Source organism: Fundulus heteroclitus, chromosome 15 (assembly GCF_011125445.2).
Source record: "Fundulus heteroclitus isolate FHET01 chromosome 15, MU-UCD_Fhet_4.1, whole genome shotgun sequence".
NCBI lineage: Eukaryota > Metazoa > Chordata > Actinopteri > Cyprinodontiformes > Fundulidae > Fundulus > Fundulus heteroclitus.
The window spans coordinates 31960526-31983230 of record NC_046375.1 but is presented as its reverse complement, the minus strand read 5'-3'; positions in this window follow the sequence as shown (position 1 = coordinate 31983230).

Below are 22705 nucleotides of genomic sequence, written 5' to 3'. Positions count from 1 at the left end.
CAAGAAAATTCTGACAAGACAGAAGTTTGTAATCTTTGGGCCAGAGTCTTCAAAAAAATAAAGTTCTTAATCAATCCCTTAATCTGGATGGCATTAACTTGGCCTCTGGTAATAAAGTTAAAAATCTTGGTGTTGTTTTCGCCAAGACATGTCATTTAAATCCATATTAAACAGGTTTCCAGAGTTTCCTGTTTTCACCTCCGGAATATCGCCAAAATTAGAAACATTCTGTCCAGGAGTGATGCTGAAAAACTAGTCCATGCATTTGTTTACTTCAAGGCTGGACCTATTGTAATTCTTTACTATCAGGAAGTCCACAAAATGCAGTTCGAAGTCTTCAGCTGATCCAAAATGCTGCAGCAAGAGTTCTGATGAAAATCAACAAGAGGGATCATATTTCTCCAATTTTAGCTTCCCTTCATTGGCTTCCTGTTAAATCAAGAATAGAATTTAAAATTCTCCTTCTAACGTATAAAGCCCTTAATAATCAAGCTCCATCATATATCAGAGCTCTGATTACCCCGTATGTTCCTAACAGAGCACTTCGCTCTCAGACTGCAGGTCTGCTGGTGGTTCCTAGAGTCTCTAAAAGTAGAATGGGAGGCAGATCCTTTAGCTATCAGGCTCCTCTCCTGTGGAACCAACTCCCAGTTTTGGTCCGTGAGGCAGACACCCTATCTATTTTAAGACTAATGTTAAAACTTTCCTTTTGACAAAGCTTATAGTTAGAGTGGCTCATACCCTGAGCTATCTCTATAGTTGTGCTGTGATAGGCCTAGGCTGCTGGAGGACATCAGGGTCTAATTTTCTCACTCTACTGATTTCTACTGTTCTTCAGTCTACTGTTCTCCAGTTTTGCATTGTATTACATTGAAATGACTGTCGTCATTTCAGCTTTTAACTTTTTGCTCTCTCTCTTTTTCTTCATAGTAGGTACACCTGGTCTGGCGTTCTGTTAACTGTGACATCTTCCAGAGAAGACGGCTCACCCGCTACTACCATCTAATGTAGAACAGATTATTAGATCAATGTGTGCTTCTGTGCTTTTTTGTTTCTCTTGTTGTGTCTCTGTTCTGTCTTCTGTAACCCCAGTCGGTCGAGGCAGATGACCGTTCATACTGAGCCCGGTTCTGCCGGAGGTTTTTCCTTCCCGTTAATGGGTGGTTTTTCTTCCCACTGTCGCTTCATGCTTGCTCAGTATGAGGGATTGCAGCAAAGCCATGTACAATGCAGACGACTCTCCCTGTGGCACTACGGTTCCCCAGGAGTGAATGCTGCTTGTTGGGACTTTGATGTAATCAACTGGTTTCCTTATATAGGACATTTTTGACCAATCTGTATAATCTGACCCAATCTGTATAGTATGATTGAACTTGATTTTGTAAAGTGCCTTGAGATGACATGTTTCATGATTTGGCGCTATATAAATAAAATTGAATTGAATTGAATTGTACAGGGCGTCGGTGTTATGAGTCCAGTTCAGTTTATTATTGACGTCAACACCTAGGTATTTTAAACTCTCCACAGATTCTATGTCCTGCCCCTGGATGTTCACGGGGGAGTGAGGTGGGGGTCTTCTCCTGAAGTCGATCACCATCTCCTTGGTCTTACTGGTGTTTATACACAGGTGGTTCTTCTCACACCAGTCCACAAAGTTCATGATGACCGGTACTCCAGCTCGTTCCCCTCAGACACACAGCCCACAATGGCCGAGTCATCGGAGAACTTCTGAAGATGGCAGCTGTCCGTGTTGTAGGTGAAGTCTGAGGTGTAGATGTTGAAGAGAAATGGAGACAGGGAGGTGCCCTGGGGGCCCCAGTGCAGTCAACAAGATGTTTGTCCACTCCAGCGTCCTCCAGCTTCCCCCTCAGCAGCACCGGTCTGATGGTGTTGAAAACACTGGAGAAGTAAAAGAACATGACTCTCACAGTACTCCCGGTGGTCTCCAGGTGGATGAGTTGGAGACGTGTAGAGGGTTGAGGGCAGGGATGTTGATTTAAAGGTCTTTTGTATGACTTTAGACTAACCGATTTTAGTGACCAATCGCTACAGAGACCCCTAGCCTCCCGAAGGTATAATTGTATTAATAAAATCGAGCGTCCTAGAAGTACTGATGTTCACTGAGAAAATCCTTCTTTAAAATGTTATTTAATCAAATACTGTTTTGTATAACTCAGGATTTGCATTGTGAATGGGTTGAAACACATACCAAATGTTGTTCTAAATTAGTTAAACCAATTTAAGCTCATTCCATGTTCTTTAAGATGAACACTGGTTCTTTAACTCAGATCTGCAGTGAACCAGGTTTTACTGAATTAATCGACTTTGATGATGGTCAACCACTTTATTTTGTCTTCTGGAAGATTATTTAACTATTGAACCTTATAAAACAAAGAAGACTCAGGGAGATGAGGTTTCTCTGCTTGCCAATGGAGAACTCTTTTTATTTCAACTTCACAAGTACACCGGGTGTGAGAAAAAGGTTCTGATTACATACACTGGACATGCCTTTTTTTTATAACCCACAGATGTGTGTGCGCGTTACAATAAGAATCTGTGTGTTAGTTAGGCATGTCTTCATGACATCAAAAGCTGGATGACTTTAAATTTTCTGCATTTAAATTCTAACAAGACAGAAGTTGTAATCTTTGGACCAGAGTCCTCAAAAAATAAACTTCTTAATCAGTCACTTAATCTGGATGGCATTAAGTTGGCCTCTGGTAATAAAGAAAAAACTTTATGTTATTTTTGACCAAGACATATCATTTAAATCCCATATTAAACAGGTTTCCAGGTTTTTTTCAACTCCAGAATATTGCCAAAATTTTAACTATTATACAATTTATCTTTCTCACGTATAAAGCCCCCAATAATCAAGCTGCATCTTATATCAAAGATTTGATTACCCTGTATACTCCTAACAGAGCACTTTGCGGGATTGCTGCAAAGCCATCGACAGAGCGAAGAGCCCACTGTGGCTCTTCGCTCTGTCATGAAGAGTGAATGCTGCTTGTCAAAACCCGATGCAATCTACTGGGTTTGCTTGGATAGGAAACTTTTTCACCAGTCTGTGTGATTTGATTGAATTTGACTGTAAAGTGCCTTGAGATGACATGTGACACAGTGTATAATAAATTATTGTCATCAGAAAGAAAGAAAAAAGCAATTTAGGAAGCTGACAGGACACTCAGTTGGGCGCTGATATGGTTGTGAATGGTACTCACACCCAGTGTGCGATTTGCAAAAAAAACAGAGGGGGGGATCATTTTAAGTGTTTTATGAATGAACATAACAACAAGGTTATGGGGCCTGCATGCTGTCTGGCTCGAGACAGCATGTAACCTGTCCTGGGCGGGAGGGTGGAGAAATCGGCTGCTGCTGCTGCTTCTTGTCTTGTGACGCTGCCTGCAAATCTTCATCATCCATCATCCACCAAAGTTCGTCCTGTAACATTACCATGGCTGTTTGTCCCGTTATCTACTCTTGACCGATTCTGTTGATTTTTCGGGCCGAAATATGACAAAATACTTTGGGAGTGGGTATTAGTTTACTTTAACCGCTTTGAGCAGAAAACGTATTAATACTCTTTAAAAACAGACAACAAAAAATTGTATTAACAAATGCGAAGGACACAAGACATGTATTTATACTAGGGCTGCCAAACGATTAAAATTTTTAATTTGAATCGATTAATCACATAATGTCGATAGTTAACTCGAGATTAATTGCAAATCAATTGCGTGTTTTATCCTTTTATTTCTGAAAGTGCAATAGCCTGTTTGGCATTTTAACATACAATTAGGCTGTAAATGACACTAATAAAATACATGCTTGTACAAAAAATATTTTTATTTTATTTTTCAAGCACTTTTAAGGGAGGGTATAACTTAAGGGGTCACTCAAACTTCAAGATCCGCAATTTTAGAACAACAAGGAAAAGCTTCTGTATTTCAATTAAAGGTGTAAAGTTATGGAATAAGTTACATGAAGATTTAAAACAAAGCAATAGTTTAACACAATTCAAAAGAAGGTACAAAGAGGTAATTTTCAATAGATACACACGGGGACAGAAAGCAATAAGGTGTGTATTGAAGATAATAACTTGGTGTAAGGGTTTAGAAAGATAAACCAGCATAAAATGGGAAAATGTATAGGTAAATATTAGTAACTGTTACTTCTAACTGCCACTTTGATTTTGATTTTGATTTTTTTAATGACAGTAGGACTCTAAAGTCTCAAGTGTTTAGGGGTAGGAGTTTAAGTTCTCACTTCTTCCTACCCCATTTTGAGCATGATATGTTAACTGAAACAAAAATCTGTATTTTCTCTTCTTTCTTATGCACTTCTTGTTACTGTGCACTATTTTAATTTTATATTTGTATCATGTTCATGTTCGAATAAATTTCATTTCATTTCATTTCATTTCACTTTTGAGAATTGGCATGAAAACATCCTAGTGTTTATTTTTTTGCCTCTTAAACAAAGATAGACATGGTAAATAATAAAAATTTTGCATTTCAATAAAGTCATAAGCTTTATTGTTCGTTTTTTCACTCTCTCTCTCACACATCTAATTCTGAGCTTTCACACCAACAACAATATTTTTTGCTTGCTGTTTATATCCATATTCATACAGTTTAAGCCTGGAAAAAGGTTTTAAATTTCCAGGTCATTCCAGTCTTACACTTTGCTTGCAACTGGGCAGAAGCTTAATACCCTGAAAGAGACTGTTAAGCAACTGTTTAGTAACTCCAGGTCCTTTGTTTGGCAACGTAATTCAGCCTTAGTTTGTCAAATACAGAGACAACAAATTAATAAGCATTAAAGTACGGTTTATGGGTTTGGTTTCTGCAATGTTATCAGCATGTTAAAAACTCATCTTCAGAACCAAAGTCTGCTCAAAATGGTGATCTGCACCAAGTAATCTACTTTCAGCAGTCATCACCGGTTATTGCACCGTAAACTTCAGAAAATACGTGCAGAGTTGCTCTGTCTGCCGTTACTACCGTCGGCTTTTATAGCGGAGGGATATTTCAGCTGGATACAGCAAGTGCTAGTGCAGGCAGGTCTCTTAATAACCGCTGTTTCGTCACTTATTTTAGAGCCCAAATAAGCGATTTCACTTTCAGAAACGTGCCCAAAAAAAACGCAACCTGTGACTCATGAAATTTACAAGCGCCTTTAGAAAAAAACAAGCCCAACGTCGAATGAAATGAACCGTCTGTGCAACAGTGAGCGCGGATCTGTTTTGCTACAGTCTCTAGCGCTCTTGAAACTACGGAAAGCACTGAGGACAAAAGAAACACAGTGCGGAGAGCACGGTGGGGAAAAAACATTAGGGAACGGTGTGTGTGTTTTGACGCGGCGACAAAAAAAATGTCGCCGTTGTGGTCTAACAAAGTTAACGCATTAAAACGGACAGCCTTACTTTATATACATTTTTAAAAAATCCATAATCTTACTTATTCAGACCAGAGGGGGGGAATGTATCCCCCCCAGGGATAAAACATGAATGACCAGAGGGCGATATTCCGGAGGTGAAAAAAGGAAAATCTGGAAACCTGTTTAATATGGGATTTAAACGACATGTCTTGGCTAAAAATAACACCAAGATTTTTTACTTTATTATGAGAGGCCAAGTTAATGCCATCCAGATTAAGTGATTGATTAGGAAGTTTATTTTTTGAGGACTCTTATCCAAAGATTACAACTTCTGTCTTGAATTTAAATGCATGAAATTTAAAGTCATCCAGCTTTTAATGTCATCAAGACATGCCTGTAGTCGAAGTAATTGATTGGATTCATCAGGATTTATGGATAAATATAGCTGAGTGTCATCAGCATAACAGTGAAAATTAATCTCATGCTGTCTGATCATTTTTGCCAATCAGAAGCATATGAAGCTAAATGCGGAAATTCAGACTGAAGAAACTCATTGCTTACCTCCATCAATCAGGGGCCGTTTCTCAATATGCGTTCTTGAGCGTTCTTGTGTGCTCGTGTGCTTGTGACACGTCATCAGCCTCAGCCCGAGCACTGTTCCAATACCCGAGAACGCGTCGAATTCCCCGGATGTTGTTCTCGCCCGCCCTCTTTATCAAGCATGCATCAGAGCAGACTTGTGCGTTCTTCAGACTGTCCGCTTGCCCAGAATGCACCGCGGCTGCAGCTTGATTCGAGACAGCGCAAACAGAGCTCACATCGGTAAGTAAAAAAATTCCCTTTTCTGCTGCTGTTGTTCTTCAAAAGTACGTTTTCAGATCGTTTGAGGCGAGAACATTATACTTTAAGTTTCCCTATGTGGCCTGTTTACAGAGTTAGTGCGTAATTAAAAAAAGTAGTGTGCATAATACCGCTGGTTATGATTTATTTGTTTTGTGTTTATCTGACTGACGTGTGTTGCTTTATTAACTCAATACTTGCTGGAATCAATTGCAAATGTCTGCCAAGGACGACAGCAGCATATAAAATAAATATATAAATACATTCTATAAATGTTTTTCCTATCTAAGTGAGTTTATTCTGAGTCAGGACACAAAATATTGAGAGGAGAAAGAGGGAAAGAAAACAACAGTAATAATAGTATATGAAAAAACAGACATTTATTTTATACAAATGTTTAATGTTTGGAAAAGAATGAAGGTGTAATGTATTCAACAAATTATTAACAGTTACTAACATGGTTTAAAACAAAGAAATAAATCCTATTAAGATCTTATACAAATAGACAATGCCTATAAATTTACAATTAAAAATAGTTGGAATGAAAATTATTTAATGATTATTTAATGTTTTTTCACAGGTGGTGAAAAAAATGAAATGAAGCAGCATGTGAACATGACTCCAACTGATCTACATTAGGTCAGGTGTAGTCATGTTCACTTAAACATGCAGCCAGCTGGAGCAGCTCCCTGTCTTCAGCCGCTGGATGGTCATCCTCCTCTGGATCAACCGTCTCGTCCTCCACGTCTAGCTGGTCCCCTGCCTCTATACTAATATTGTGGATGATGCAGCAGGCGGCGATTACTTTTGGGGCAAACGTCGGGCGGACCTCCAGCACCCTTAAGAAGATGAAACGCCACCGTGTCTTCAGACCACCAAAGACACGGTCAATGATGTTAATCAGCCTTGGCGTGGTGTCTGTTGTAGAATTCCTCCGCTTGACCTGTACCAAATATAAAATAACTTGTTTAGGTAATATGCTGATATGTCTTAATCTTCTATCCAATTTATATAATCTATGTATCAAGTGTGTGTCATTGCTGGCTCTATTTAAGGACAAGAAGGTAAGAGATCTTACTGGCAAGCTGTTTTCACTGCGGGCCCGCCAGTAGAGGGTCAGCAGCACCTCTATCTCCAGTGGCCATCCATGGACCTTCTGGATGGGCAGCAGCTGAAGGAGGAGAACGATGGTTGCCCTGTTTAGCCTGAAGGCTGGTTTCAGGTCTCCTTCATTATAAAATATTTAGAGGATTGGCAAAGAAGTGTTTATCCTCACATAAACACAACATAAACATAAACACAAGTCCGGTGTGAATCCGGACTTCCTGTTTGCGGTAAGGCGTATTGCGTCACTTCCTGTTGTTGCTGTGTGAACGACGGAGCTTTGCTCCAGGCTCTCTCGCTTTTTATCTTTAAACCTCTTTGCTGTAACATCTGTTTCCAAACATAAGCACTTTTAAAACATTGTCTGTGGCTGCTTATCACGTTTGGGAACTCCTCGTGTTTCACACGGTTTGTTCTTTGGCGTGATAATAGGGCGTTAGCCTAGCTTTAGCCTAGCGTTAGCCTAGCGCTAGCCAAGCCTTAGCCTCATAATGGCTTCTCCGGCTCTGACTAAGTCTCCTATCTGCTGCTCTCTGTGTCAGATGTTCAGTTATTCCTCTGCCTCCTTTAGTGATGATGGTACATGTAATAAATGTAGTGTTTTTGTAGCTTTGGAGGCGAGGGTGTCAGAATTGGAGACCCGGCTCCGTGCTGTTGAAAAACCAGCTGATAGCCGCTCTTTTGCTAGCGCGGAGCCGCATAGAGTAACTTCACGTAGCGAACCTAAAGCAGTAGCACCCGAGCAGCCTGGTAACCAGGCTGGCTGGGTGACAGTTCGTAGGAAGCATAGCTCTAGATTACAGACCCCAGATCACCACCAACCCATCTGCGTTTCTAATAAATTTTCCCCTCTGAGCGACAATCTCGCCGAGGAGCCGACCTTAATTATTGGCAGCTCCATAATGAGAAATGTGGCACTAAAGAAACCAGGGACCATAGTTAAATGCCTACCAGGGGCCAGAACAGGCGACATAGAATCCTACCTAAAACTACTGGCTAAGGATAAGCGTAAATACCGCAAAATTGTTATTCACGCTGGCGGTAATGACACCCGGTCACGCCGATCAGAGGTCACCAAAGTTGGTGTTGCTTCGGTTTGTGAGTTTGCTAAAACTATGTCGGACTCTGTAATTTTCTCTGGTCCCCTGCCTGATCTGACCAGTGATGACATGTTTAGCCGCATGTCATCATTCAACCGCTGGTTGTCTAGGTGGTGTCCAGAAAACGACGTGGGCTACATTGATAACTGGAGAACTTTCTGGGGAAAACCTGGTCTGATCCGGAGAGACGGCATCCATCCTACTTTGGATGGTGCAGCTCTTCTTTCTAGGAATCTGACTGGATTTATTAGTTCTCCTAAATGCTGACAACCCAGGGTCCAGACCAGGAAGCAGAGCCGTAGTTTAACACACCTCTCTGCAGCTTCTGTACTGTTACCCACCCATTATCCTATTGAGACGGTGTCTTTCCCACGGCCAAAACTTAACAGATCAAAAACTGATCTAAAAGGAACAAATCATAAAAACCTAATAAAAATCAATATGGTTCACCTTGAACCTAAAAATAAAATAATAAAATGTGGTCTATTAAATATAAGGTCTCTCCCTCCAAAGACTTTGTTAGTTAATGAATTGATTTCTGATAATCAGATTGATTTGTTTTGTCTCACAGAAACCTGGCTACAAGAGGACTACGTTAGTATAAATGAGTCAACCCCCTCCAGTTATTCAAATTTCCACATTCCCAGATCTGTGGGAAGAGGAGGAGGAGTGGCAACTATCTTTCAGTCTGATTTATTAATTAGTCCCAGGCCAACTAATAATTACAGTTCTTTTGAACATTTAACCCTCAGTTTCCCTCATCCAAACTGCAAAGCAATAAAACCTCTTCTGTTTGTTGTTTTGTATCGTCCACCAGGCCCTTACACTCAGTTTTTGGATGAGTTGTCAGATTTCTTATCTGATTTGGTGTTAAATACTGATAAGGTTATTATAGTGGGTGATTTTAACATCCATGTTGACACTGAATGTGATAACCTTAGTGTAGCCTTTAAAACTATCCTAGATTCAATTGGTTTTGTTCAAAATGTGCATAAACCGACGCACTCTCGGCTCCATACTTTAGACCTTGTTCTGACATATGGCATTGATTGTGAAGAATTAACAGTATTCTCTCACAACCCTGTCCTGTCTGATCATTTTTTAATAACATTTGAGTTTAATCTAACTGAATTCTCCACCCCCAAAAGAGGGTTCCATTATAGTAGATTTTTATCGGATAATGCTGTATCAAAACTTAAAGAGTCTGTCCCCTTCTTAATATCCTCAGTATTGCAGAAATGCCCTGTAGATGGCAGCATTGCTGTTTCTTCCCATTCACAAATCGATACCTTGGCTAACAATGTGACTTCCTCATTGCGTTCTGCATTAGACAATGTAGCTCCCTTGAAAAAGAAGGTGATTATTCACAGGAAGCTGGCTCCTTGGTTTAATTCAGAGCTGAGTTCCTTGAAGCACAATGTTAGGAAATTGGAGAGAAAATGGCGCTCTACACACCAAGAGGAATCCTACTTAATCTGGAGGGTCAGACTATTGTTGTATAACAAGACCCTCCGCAGAGTTAGAGCAGCATATTTTTCATCATTAATTGAAGAGAATAAAAATAATCCTAGATTTCTCTTTAGTACAGTTGCCAAACTTACCCAGAGCCACAGCTCTGTTGATCCATCCATTCCCTTAGCTCTTAGTAGTAATGATTTTATGGGATTCTTCATAAATAAAATTGATGCCATTAAAAATAAAATAATTGGCATCCTCCCAAACATGATTACCTCGTCCTCAGTAAGTGAGGCAGCATTGGAGGAATCTTTAGAATCTGCGCAGTGTTTGAACTGTTTAGAAGCAGTAGAGCTTTCTGAGCTATCTAAAATTTTAGCTTCATCTAAACCTTCTACCTGTATGTTAGACCCAATCCCAACCAAGTTGTTTAAGGACATATTCCCTTTGATCAGTGGCACTATTTTAGACATGATTAATCTATCCTTAGTAAATGGATATGTACCACAGGTTTTGAAAGTAGCTGTTATTAAACCTTTACTTAAGAAACCTTCTCTTGATCAAGATGAGTTAGTAAATTACAGACCTATATCTAATCTTCTTTTCTTATCTAAAATTCTTGAGAAAGTAGTTGCTAATCAAATTTGTGAACATTTACAAAGTAATGACCTACTTGAGGAGTTTCAGTCAGGCTTCAGAGCTCATCATAGCACTGAAACAGCTCTGGTGAAGGTCACTAATGATATTCTCATGGCCTCAGATAATGGACTTGTGTCTATACTTGTCCTGTTAGATCTCAGTGCTGCGTTTGATACAGTTGATCACAATATTCTCCTACAAAGACTTGAACATACTGTAGGGATTAAGGGGAAAGCATTAGGCTGGTTTAAATCTTATCTGTCAGACAGATTCCAATTTGTTCATGTTAATAATAAATCTTCCTCAAACTCTAGGGTCACCTGTGGAGTACCACAGGGTTCAGTCCTTGGACCAATTCTCTTTACTATATATATGCTTCCGATAGGCAAAATTATCAGACAGCATGGGATTAATTTCCACTGTTATGCTGATGATACTCAGCTATATTTATCCATAAATCCTGATGAATCCAATCAATTACTTCGACTGCAGTCATGTCTTGATGACATCAAAAGCTGGATGACTTTAAATTTCCTGCATCTAAATTCTGACAAGACCGAAGTTTTAATCTTTGGGCCAGAGTCCTCAAAAAATAAACTTCTTAACCAATCACTTAATCTGGGTGGCATTAACCTGGCCTCTGGTAATAACGTAAAAAATCTTGGTGTTATTTTTGACCAAGACATGTCATTTAAATCCCATATTAAACAGGTTTCCAGAGTTTCCTTTTTTCACCTCCGGAATATCGCCAAAATTAGAAACATTCTGTCCAGGAGTGATGCTGAAAAACTGGTCCATGCATTTGTTACTTCAAGGCTGGACTATTGTAATTCTTTACTATCAGGAAGTCCACAAAATGCAGTTCAAAGCCTTCAGCTGATCCAAAATGCTGCAGCAAGAGTTCTGATGAAAATCAACTAGAGGGATCATATTTCTCCAATTTTAGCTTCCCTTCATTGGCTTCCTGTTAAATCAAGAATAGAATTTAAAATTCTTCTTCTAACGTATAAAGCCCTTAATAATCAAGCTCCATCATATATCAGAGCTCTGATTACCCCGTATGTTCCTAACAGAGCACTTCGCTCTCAGACTGCAGGTCTGCTGGTGGTTCCTAGAGTCTCTAAAAGTAGAATGGGAGGCAGATCCTTTAGCTATCAGGCTCCTCTCCTGTGGAACCAACTCCCAGTTTTGGTCCGTGAGGCAGACACCCTGTCTACTTTTAAGACTAGGCTTAAAACTTTTCTTTTTGACAAAAATTATAACTAGTGACTCATGTTACTCTCAGCTACCATTATAGTTTTACTGCTATAGGCTTAGGTTACTGGAGTATATCAGGATCTAATTTTCTCACTATATTGAGTTCTACTGTTCTTCAATTATGCATTATGTGTTGTCATTTCTGCTTTAACTTTCTGTTCTCTCTCTTTTCTCTTCATAGTAGGTACACCTGGTCTGGCGTTCTGTTAACTGTGACATCATCCAGAGAAGACGGCTCACCTGCTACTACCATCTAATGTAGAACAGATTACTACATCAATGTGTGCTTCTGTGCTTTTTTGTTTCTCTTGTTGTGTCTCTGTTCTGTCTTCTGTAACCCCAGTCGGTCGAGGCAGATGACCGTTCATACTGAGCCCGGTTCTGCCGGAGGTTTTTTTTCCCGTTAATGGGTGGTTTTTCTTCCCACTGTCGCTTCATGCTTGCTCAGTATGAGGGATTGCAGCAAAGCCATGTACATTGCAGATGACTCTTCCTGTGGCTCTCTGCTTTCTCTTGACGAGAAAGCAAGTACGTACTCGCGTTCTCGTGAATTGAGAAACGGCCAGGGACTCATTCGCCCCCGACGCAAGCCAATCAGCTTTGAACTGCTCCTTCTCAAAGCCAATCGGTGTCCTGGATTCGTCTTAAAAGAACTTCAAATCCAGCTCAACTTCTACCCAGCAAGCAAGCAGTCGCTGTGCGATGTATGATCTGGCTTGTAGTAGCATTACTGCCACCTACTGGTTGGAGTATGGTTCGTGATGGACTCCATATATCTTCTCTTATTTCATAATTATATCATTCTAATTTAACTCATTGTTCATATTTTCTACAGTAATTTCTTGCCATGGTATGCTTTGATTTTAAGTGTAAATTAAGTTTTGTAGGCTTAAATCTTAACCTTGTTATCACTCTCCTCTTTTATATTTAATTTCCCATTCTGAGTTCTCTTACTACCTTTTGATATGGTAACATGTCTCCCCTTTATCATCAACCTGCAGGCTGTACTAGCAAATGTCTCAGCATTTTCAAACCTCTGATTTGTCATCATAAGACTAACTATTGGCAATACTTCCGCAAGCACCGTCATGTCATTTATGTTCTGTTTAACCGGACAGTAGGGCTGAGTTGATACTTACCCCATTTTATTTCAGAAGTTCATTTTAAATCCAGTAATTAATACCAATTGTTAAAACCGCTGCAACTCTGGTGCAATTCGGCGTCCGTTTGGACCGGTCTGTACTGGATTCAGACTTTTATTTATGCTGACTAGGCCACTTTTGTCACTCTTGTCATTTCAGTGGTCATTTCAAAGTTTTGCCAATCAATTACTTCAGGCGTTGTGAAATTATACATGTTAAAGTTATTTAATGCTTTTGTTTGTAGGTATTGTCTGAACGTCAGCTCCAAGCTGTCGTGTTGGCTGTTGGGGAATGATTTGAGTATTGCCGATCTTTTAACAGCCATTTGCTCATGTTTTAGGGATTGACAATTTTCTTTTTTTCAGGTTCAAGAATTTATTTTAAGATGAACATCCGGAGAGCGTCACTGTGGGTGCTGTTGTCTGGTGATAGTATTTCAATTAAGGAGCTTGTCTGCAGGCTGGTGAGGATAATTAAGCTAATAAACATTGAAGATCGTCAGTTTTGTCAGAATACAGTGCAGAATCTGAGTTAAAGTATTAAATTCATTTCAAACACCATGTGTGACGGCCCTGCTGCGCGGTCCGGTGTGCTATGACTGTCAATTAATGCTATCAATTAAGGTCCTCTAAGTGGGAGGCGCTTCCATTATGTGGCCACCTGGATTGTACTTAAGGAGCGCCGTTCCATTCAGGAGAGAGAGTCCCCTGGTCGAAGCAAGCGCGCTGCAGACAGCCATCCAGTCCAGACCAGGTTGGGGTCTGGGCTTCCTGGTGTGGAGGGACCAGGCGTGATCGCCCCATTCGAGCTGCCGTCTGATTCTGACGTCTAGACCAGTTTTTTGATTCTTTTAAATAAATGCCTTTTATAGGCTGAAAGCACTGCCTGTTTCCGTGTCCCCCAGTTTTTTTGTTGCGACCAGTCGAGCCGGGTCGTAACACCATGGAATGAGCTAAATAAGCTTAATCGATTCATGACAGCATTAAGTATGCGTTCGTCATTTTTACGCATTCATGAGTTAAGCAAATATTATTTGATAATTATGTCTTAAGTAGTGTTGCCCGTCTTCATCAATTTATCTTATAGTCACTTTCCTCTCATAGATCTTCTTTCACTATTCCCAGTTGTCCTTTCTCTAATTAAACCTGTTAACCTGCAAATTGAGTTCTAGGTATGAATCTCAACCTAGTTTCATCATGGCTTCCTGCCTGCATTTAAGCTCTTGAATTCACATGATATCAGTCTCATTCCATATCAGTGCTTCCGTTAGCTGCCCTCCTTGCTCGTTCAGCTCAGTCTCGCAGATGCATCATTGCCAGAGGCACGCTTTATTTCCAGGCATCTCAAGTTTACTAATTTTGTTTCTTTCCTTCTTGAACAGGATACTCTGGTTGAGAGCTGCGTTCTGAACTACTAGTCTGTCTGCTTCTCGCCTGGATCGGAAATGTATATTTCTATAATGTGTTCTGTTGTAGATATGTTTATAGATTTTAAGGATGCTGCCATCCGTAGGTTTTGGGGGAGTTCTATATAATTGTTGGTTCTCAGATTCCTGATCACTCCAACAAATGGGCATGGTCACCATCATGCCTCACATATTCTGGGCATCCATTCATTTAGCTGCTCAATGCCCTCTAATTTTAAGTAATTCAACTACAAATACTGGTGGTGGTTCAAAACTCATTCATATTATTTGTAGACCTGTGTTCTTTCTATCATGCATTCTGTCACGTACCCTTTCATGCATTCTTTTCGTATTTGTAACGCATTCTGTCATGCATTTCTTGTGCGTCTGGTCGTGTCTGGTCTTGCGTCATGTCATGCGTCCTTCATGCATTCTGTCATGCATCATGTTATGCATCCCGTTGCATCCTGTCATGTGTCCTGTCATTTGTCTTGCATCTCGTCATGATCACTCGGTGTCACGTCTGGTCCTGCGTTTGTTGCGTCCTTTCATGCATACCGATATGCTTGCTGTTATGCATCCCGTAGCATCCTGTCCTGTGTCCTGTCACTTGTCTTGCACCTCGTCATGATCACTCGGTGTCGCGTCTGGTCCTGCGTCTTGTCTGTGTTCTCTTATGCATACCGTCATGCATTCTGTTACGCATACCGTTGCATCCTGTCATGTGTCCCGTGACCTGTCTTGCATCTCGTCATGATCACTCGTCTTGTTGCATCTGGTCCTGCGTCTTGTCATACGTCCCTTCATGCATTCCGTTATGCATTCTCCTATGCATCCTATCATGTGACCTGTCACCTGTCTTGCATCTCGTCATGATCACTCGTTTATTTATGTGCATCATCCGCAAGAAAGCATCCGCAACTTCAAATACTGATGGTTCAAAACTCACTCATATTATTTGCAGACCTATTCTTCCTATCATGCACCCTGTCTTGTACCTTTCATGCATACCGACAAGCATCTTGTTATGCATTTCGTTGCATCCTGTCATGTGTCCTGTCACCTCTCACATCTCGTCATGATCACTCATTTATCTATGTGCATCATCCGCAAGAAAGCATCTGCAAGAAAGCATCCGCAAGAAAGCATCATAAACATTCCATTCATCTCACAGAACTTTGGTAAGCCTTTGTGGCAACGGCCCTGTTTTGGTAAGTCTTCGTGGCAACGGCCCTGTTTTGTTATCAATTCAAGTTCTCTGCTTTCTGGGCACACATTGGTCCTTTCATGCTCAATGCTCTATCAGCTTTAAGGTAATTCAACTTCAAATACTGGTGGTGGTTCAAAACTCACTCATATTATTTGCAGACTTGTGTTCTTCCTATCATGCACCCTGTCTCGTACCTTTCATGCATACCGACAAGCATCTTGTTATGCATTTTTTTGCATCCTGTCATGTGTCCTGTCACCTCTCACATCTCGTCATGATCACTCATTTATCTATGTGCATCATCCGCAAGAAAGCATCTGCAAGAAAGCATCCGCAAGAAAGCATCATAAACATTCCATTCATCTCACAGAACTTTGGTAAGCCTTTGTGACAACGGCCCTGTTTTGGTAAGTCTTTGTGGCAACGGCCCTGTTTTGTTATCAATTCAAGTTCTCTGCTTTCTGGGCACACATTGGTCCTTTCATGCTCAATGCTCTATCAGCTTTAAGGTAATTCAACTTCAAATACTGGTGGTGGTTCAAAACTCACTCATATTATTTGCAGACTTGTGTTCTTCTTATCATGCACCCTGTCGCATACCTTTCATGCATACCGACAGGCATCCTTTTATGCATTTCGTTGCATCCTGTCATGTGTCCTGTCACCTGTCTCGCATCTCTTCATGATCACTCATTTATCTATATCCATCATCCGCAAAGAAGCATCCGCAAGAAATCATTCATCAAGCATCCCTGATAAATTCACCTTTTACCTTATCATTCACCTAATCATCATCTCCCATTCATCTTTCTGTACTTTGGGTAAGCCTTCACTGCAACGGCCTGCTCGCAGGCCTTCATAACCACGGCCTGACTTGGTAAGCTGTTTGCAAACCTTCTTGGCAGTTCAATTACTCATCCTGTTATCCTTCACTATTAGTCACCCTACCTTATGAGCATACAGATGGTCAGACCTCGGCAATTTTTGGGGGATCATTCCTATTCTCATACACCTGCTTATGCATATTGAAATATAATTCAGCGTGAATGTTTCCTGCCGAGGTCTGAGCGCCAAAGTCTTAAAATACTGTATCAATAAAGTCTTCCAATTGTCTCTTCTTTCCGTGTGTGTTTTTCAGATTGATATATATATATATATATATATATATATATATATATATATATATATATAGTAAAGAGAATTGGCCCCAGGACTGAACCCTGTGGTACTCCACAAGTGACCCTAGAGTTTGAAGAAGGTTTATTAACATGAACAAACTGGAATCTGTCAGACAGATCAGATTTAAACCAGCCTAATGCTTTCCCCTTAATCCCTACAGTTTGTTCAAGTCTGTCTAGGAGAATATTGTGATCAACTGTATCAAATGCAGCACTGATATCTAACAGGACAAGTACAGACACAAGTCCATTATCTGAGGCCATGAGAATATCATTAGTAAGCTTCACCAGAGCTTTGTAAATGTTTACATAGTTGATTAGCAACTACTTTCTCAAGAATTTTAGATAGGAAAAGACGATTAGATATTGGTCTGTAATTTATTATGTCATCTTGATTAAGAGAATGTTGCGTAGCTAAAGGTTTATTAACAGCTACTTTAAAAGCTTGTGGTACATATCCATTTTCTAAGGATAGATTAATCATGTCTAAAATAGGGCCATTGATCAAAGGGAATACCTCCTTAAATAACTTGATTGGGATAGGGTCTAACATACAAGTAGAAGGTTTAGATGAAGCTAAAATTTTAGATAGCTCAGAAAGCTCTACTGCTTCTAAACAGTTTTTGGAACACTGGGCTCTTTTAATCCCAAAAAGAGCCCAACAGCTTTCACAAGCGGAGCCTTACTGCTTGATTTATGCATGCAGGTTGCTTTATTATAATTTATGTTGGGAATATTTTATGTTATATGGACATTAAAACAAGAATGTCGAAGAGAAAAAGGAGAAAAGGTCAAGAATAGAGGAGATAAAGAGGAAATAATGATACAACATCCTCAGTCTGCTTCTTCACCTGCAAAAAGAGATGTAAAAAGAACAGCACAGCCAGCTGATAAAGTATTCCAGATACAGTCAATTAACACCTTAGTACCATCACTGAAGTGTGATGACGCAGCCTTGCTGCATACTGAACATTTCTCGCTCCGTCTCCAGTGCAGACCTGTAGGAACACCTGTCAGGCTGCAATCACCATGGACTCATTCCACCTGCTCACTCCACCATATAAACTCACCTCAGTTTGTCCATGGTTACCGGTTCGTCTCCAGTCCTCTGAACATCATGCCTGTCCTGTTCCTGCTCGTGTCCTGGTCATGTTCCTGTCTGTTCCGGTCTGCCAGTTCCTGTACCCCTGCAACCTCCGTCTGGTAAATGACTCTGGCTTTCATCATCCACTTCTTGCTGCTTCAATAAACTGGAAACTAGCTCTGTGTGTGTGTGTGTGCTGTGTTCTGGGTTCATCCAAGACAAATCATGAAAGAACAAACCGGTCAAAGGATGAACTCAGTCACACACAGAGCTTGGTGCAGGAGCTGGCAGGACTCTGGATTTGGTCTCACCTGGGTCGCTGTTCTGCGACACCCCGCTTCTGGTTCGTCTCGCCTGGGTCGCTGTGCTAAGATGCCCCGCCTCTGGTTGGTCTCACCGGGATCGCTGGTTGCGATGCCCCGCCTCTGGTTCGTCTCGCCTGGGTCGCTGTTCTGCGATGCCTTGCTTCTGGTTCGTCTTGCCTGGGTCGCTGTTCTAAGACGCCTTGCTTATGGTTCGTCTCGCCGGGATCGCTGTTCGCAATGCCCCGTCTCTGGTTCGTCTCCCCGGGGTCGCTGTTGCGACGCCCGCCTCTGGTTCGTCTGGTTCCGGCTCTCTCAAAGGTTTCGGCACTCTCAAGGGTTCTGTGCTTACAGAGGGTCCTGCGCTCATGATGGGTTCCAACGCCTTCCCTGCGTCCACTTGGTTCCTGCGCGAGGTCCCTGCTTTTGTTTTGTTTTTGCCAGCCATCCGGATACCCCCCTCCACCTGCCCAAGCAAGGAGTGCAGACTTGTAGGAACACCTGTCAAGCTGCAATCACCATGGACTCATTCCACCTGCTCACTCCACCATATAAACTCACCTCAGTTTGTCCATGGTTACCGGTTCGTCTCCAGTCCTCTGAACATCATGCCTGTCCTGTTCCTGCTTGTGTCCTGGTCCTGTTCCTGTCTGTTCCCGTATGCCAGTTCCTGTACCCCTGTAACCTCTGTCTGGTAAATGACTCAGGCTTTTATCATCCACTTCTTGCTGCTTCAATAAACTCTGGAAACTAGCTCTGTGTGTGTGTGTGTGCTGTGTCCTGGGTTCCTCCAAGACAAATCATGACATGAAGTATATATAGTATTAATTGATTCAACATGTATAAAGTGACAGCGGAAGATAATAATAGGGGTTTTCGTATGGAAGTGTTAATTTAATAGTACTGGCCTAATCCTGCTTCGCTCTGAAGGCTCATTTTTACCCCGGTTTAAGATTTGACAATAAATGAGAAAAAACATTGATCAGAGGTAAACATCGTAATATGCATATTTAATTCATTGGAATTCCAAGGAGACAGAATTTTACATTACCATTTTGTTGTATTCTTTACCAGCTGACATCCTGGAGATGCAAAAAGTTCTTTTTCACAACTCTGAACACATGTTAAAAGGCTGACTCCCCTCCCATGTCTTTAGGGGGAGGGGTGGTGTCAAATGTGGGTCTTTCTGTTCGAACAAAGAAGCTATTCCTCTCTGCAAAAAGTCAAGCCAAAATGACCTCCCCCTGCCATAAAACTCACTGGATGTTATCTTTAGCCTTCAAGAGGGAGAGACAGTCAACACCCCTGCATTCCTCAGCACTCCCATATGAATACAACTAAGATATTTATTTTCCTCAACAGAAGTGAGTCTGTGAGTACCTGGATCCAAGCATCTGTAGCTGTTTGTGAGAGTGTGCCCGTGTGTGTAAGGTTTATCCATGAGAAAAATGCACAATAGTGGTTGTGAAGAGCCAAAGTCCAGCCCCCCAGAGCACCGAGTCAGACGCCAGGGAAACCAGAACCCCAGAGTAAAGGTGCTCAAGAGAGGCCAACAAAGGAAATCAGCCTCCCCCACCCAAGAGAAGAGGAGAGACGGCCCCAAGGAAATCCACCAACATCCACAATGCTGAAACCCCCAGAAGCCGCGGGGATGAGCCCGTGGACTCCACCGGCAGCCAGCTACACTGGAGCGGATCCGGCCATTGGCCCCAAGGACCCGAGGATACAAGGGCGCCCCATCCCCCAGCAGGGGTCCTGACAGAGCCCCGAAGCTAGCCGGCACCCGCCTGGGCACCCATCCTCAGACACCGAGCACCACAATGCACCAGTGGGCCAAGGCACCAGCCAGCCATCAGAGGGGAGCAGGACGTGGGGCGATGGGCTCCACACTTAGTGGAGACCTGAGAAGTCCCGAGAGAGGAGGCAGTACAAACCCAACCTGGCAAATAAACAAAACTACATGCACAGTCATATTCACTCGTTCCCACTCTAGTGCCCCACATACAAACACTCCTACAAAAAAAAAAGACGCAGTACACACTCATATCATAATCATAGCTGATTTGTGGTGCAGGTATACTTAACATTGGCCTATTGTTCATATTGAATTATGGAGCCTTGTGCTACCTTATTTAGGCCATTGCCAGACATATTTGTCCAGCTCCTCTTTACTTCTCACCACCAACACTTTGGTGTCTTCTGAGCTCCCGTTGAGTTTCATGAAAATCTTACAGTTTGATACCCAGGTGTGTTGGATCTTTTGCAACTTTTTAAGTTGTCTAGCTTTTTTTGTCAGCAAAGTCAGCATTCCTATTAGTTAAATGTTAATTTATAAAAATGTTGGTTCCTTTTAATTTGCATCTTTGTTTTAACAGAGCCACTTTCGTTTTTCGGTTGACAAACCTCAAGATGGCAGCAGGTCTCTCTGTGGTCCTAGAGGGCAGTGGGTGACAGGCCTCGATGTGCCCCAGGTCCATCTATATCCCCTTTTCTTGGAGGAAAGATGCAACCTGTTGCTCCACCAACTGTGTCCCCTCCTCACTGGGTAGCCATGACCGTGTTAGTGGGCACCGCTTGTGCATATGAGAGTGGCTTAATTTTAATCCCAGTGTTGATCACATCGTTCATGCGACTATATTGCTCCAACTCATCCACCTGCCGTTCCAAATCCTCAATACGGTGGTCTTTTTCGACACTCTGGATGCAAAGTGTGTCCACTTGCTCCACTAGAGACAGAAGCTGCGTTTGCTGCTACCTGACGGTTGTCATCCCCACAGACAGGAATAAGGTAACAATCCTAGACAGTCAATTTTTAGCAGCTAGTTAGTAACTAGGTTTCTAGGCTCTCTTCAGAGCAATGTTTGTGGGGTGACATACAAATGTCCACAATTATATTTGTAGTTTGAGCTATGTCAAAATCTACATGTTAAAATCTTTTAGGGTTTGTGAATTATGACCAATTAAACATCAAGACTAGCTAGCGAGCAATGTCTTTTTTTGTGTAACTTTATAATGCAAGAAAAAAAATTAAATCTGCCTCCATACCTATTTTGAGTTTCCTTTGTAGATGGTATATACCATGTTGCCTTTGCCACGACGTAGCCAAATAAATGGGTAGGTCAACAGGGGCTTGGTCTATGTAATGTAATGCACAACCATGTGGGTTATAAAGTGCCCTTAAAACTTTCCTATCTCCAAAGTGTAAGTTACAGCGTTAACTTAGAAACCAGAAGAGGAGTTCTTATTCCTCCTTAGGAATTTAGAAGGAGTGAAACGCCAGGGGCCTAGTATGGGGGAGCCGTTAATCCTCAGACAGGCTCTTTGAAGGAGAAGCAACAAGGCTCTTCCTGTTTTATGGTCAAGCTGTACGCTTATAACTATTTTCTTTAAAGGACAGAGTGTTTTGTTGCTCAGGGCACATTCTGCGAGCTTCTACTTGGGTGTGTGCCTAAAACGCTGTTCTGCTTTTTGACAAATAAACGACAGACAAAACCAGGTTTTCTCTGACTATTTAATGAAATTGTGTCTTACTCCATTAATGATGATTTTTCCATGTCAGTACACATGTCTAGGCTGTGGGGGGGGGGCATTTAAATATGAAAATCCAGCAGCAAGCATTTCGGGGTAAATGTGAATTAAATGTGAACTTGTCCTGTGCTCACAACTGTGCTTCATAATATAGCCTGTGAGACGCCACCAGCACTGCTGCACCAAGGACTGAAGGATATGGTGGCACTGGACCCATGCAATGCAGAGAAATTTCCCATTCAGTGGGGTGTAGAGACACCCAGGCCCCAACCTGCTGTGGTTTAAAGCTGAGATGGTAACAGGACTCAGTTGATCCATCTAATATGATGAACTTATCACAGGTGGTGGATGTGTTTTGACAGCCAAGGAACTTAGGACCCGCTGGGGCACAGGAGAGGTGACGTGGAAGTGGCTCTTGGACAAACAGAACTCCTTACCTTGTCTATAAACTTTTTGGGGCATGTTGGAGATGTGAAGATCAATGCACCAGAATAGACCTTCCTTGCATTACAGTTGCAGAGTGGGTCCTGATCAGATCCACATAGGCTATGTTCACACTGCAGGTCATGTTGCTCAATTGCAATTTTTTCTTTTTACCTTTCTTATCCTGTCCATGTGTGTTTATGTTTGTGGGATGAACTGTTTTAATTTCAGCAGCTTGAGGTTACCTGTGGTATGAACCTTTGTGACCTTTTCTCATAGCCCAGCCACTTTACAACCCCATGCTTTTTAAAACATTGTAGTGAAAAGCCATGCTTGTTCTGCAACTGCTGGAGACAGACCTTCTTTCTGATTAATGACCATAATAGTCTAATCAGATGAAAAGGGCTGCCCGGAGCAAGGAAATGGCTGTCCATTTTCACAGGTAATTTGCCTAATGCTCCTTTATTAAGATCACTGTTGTGATGTCTTAGAGCAGTGACCAACAGACATCCACATTAGGTTTGCTCATAAAATATAGCGTAATTCGTTTTCCTCATGGGCACAATTCTCAGTTATTATATTCAACCCCACATTGTTTGTAATCATCACAGACATAAGTTGTCTCACCACAAACATATTACCACAGTATCAAATAC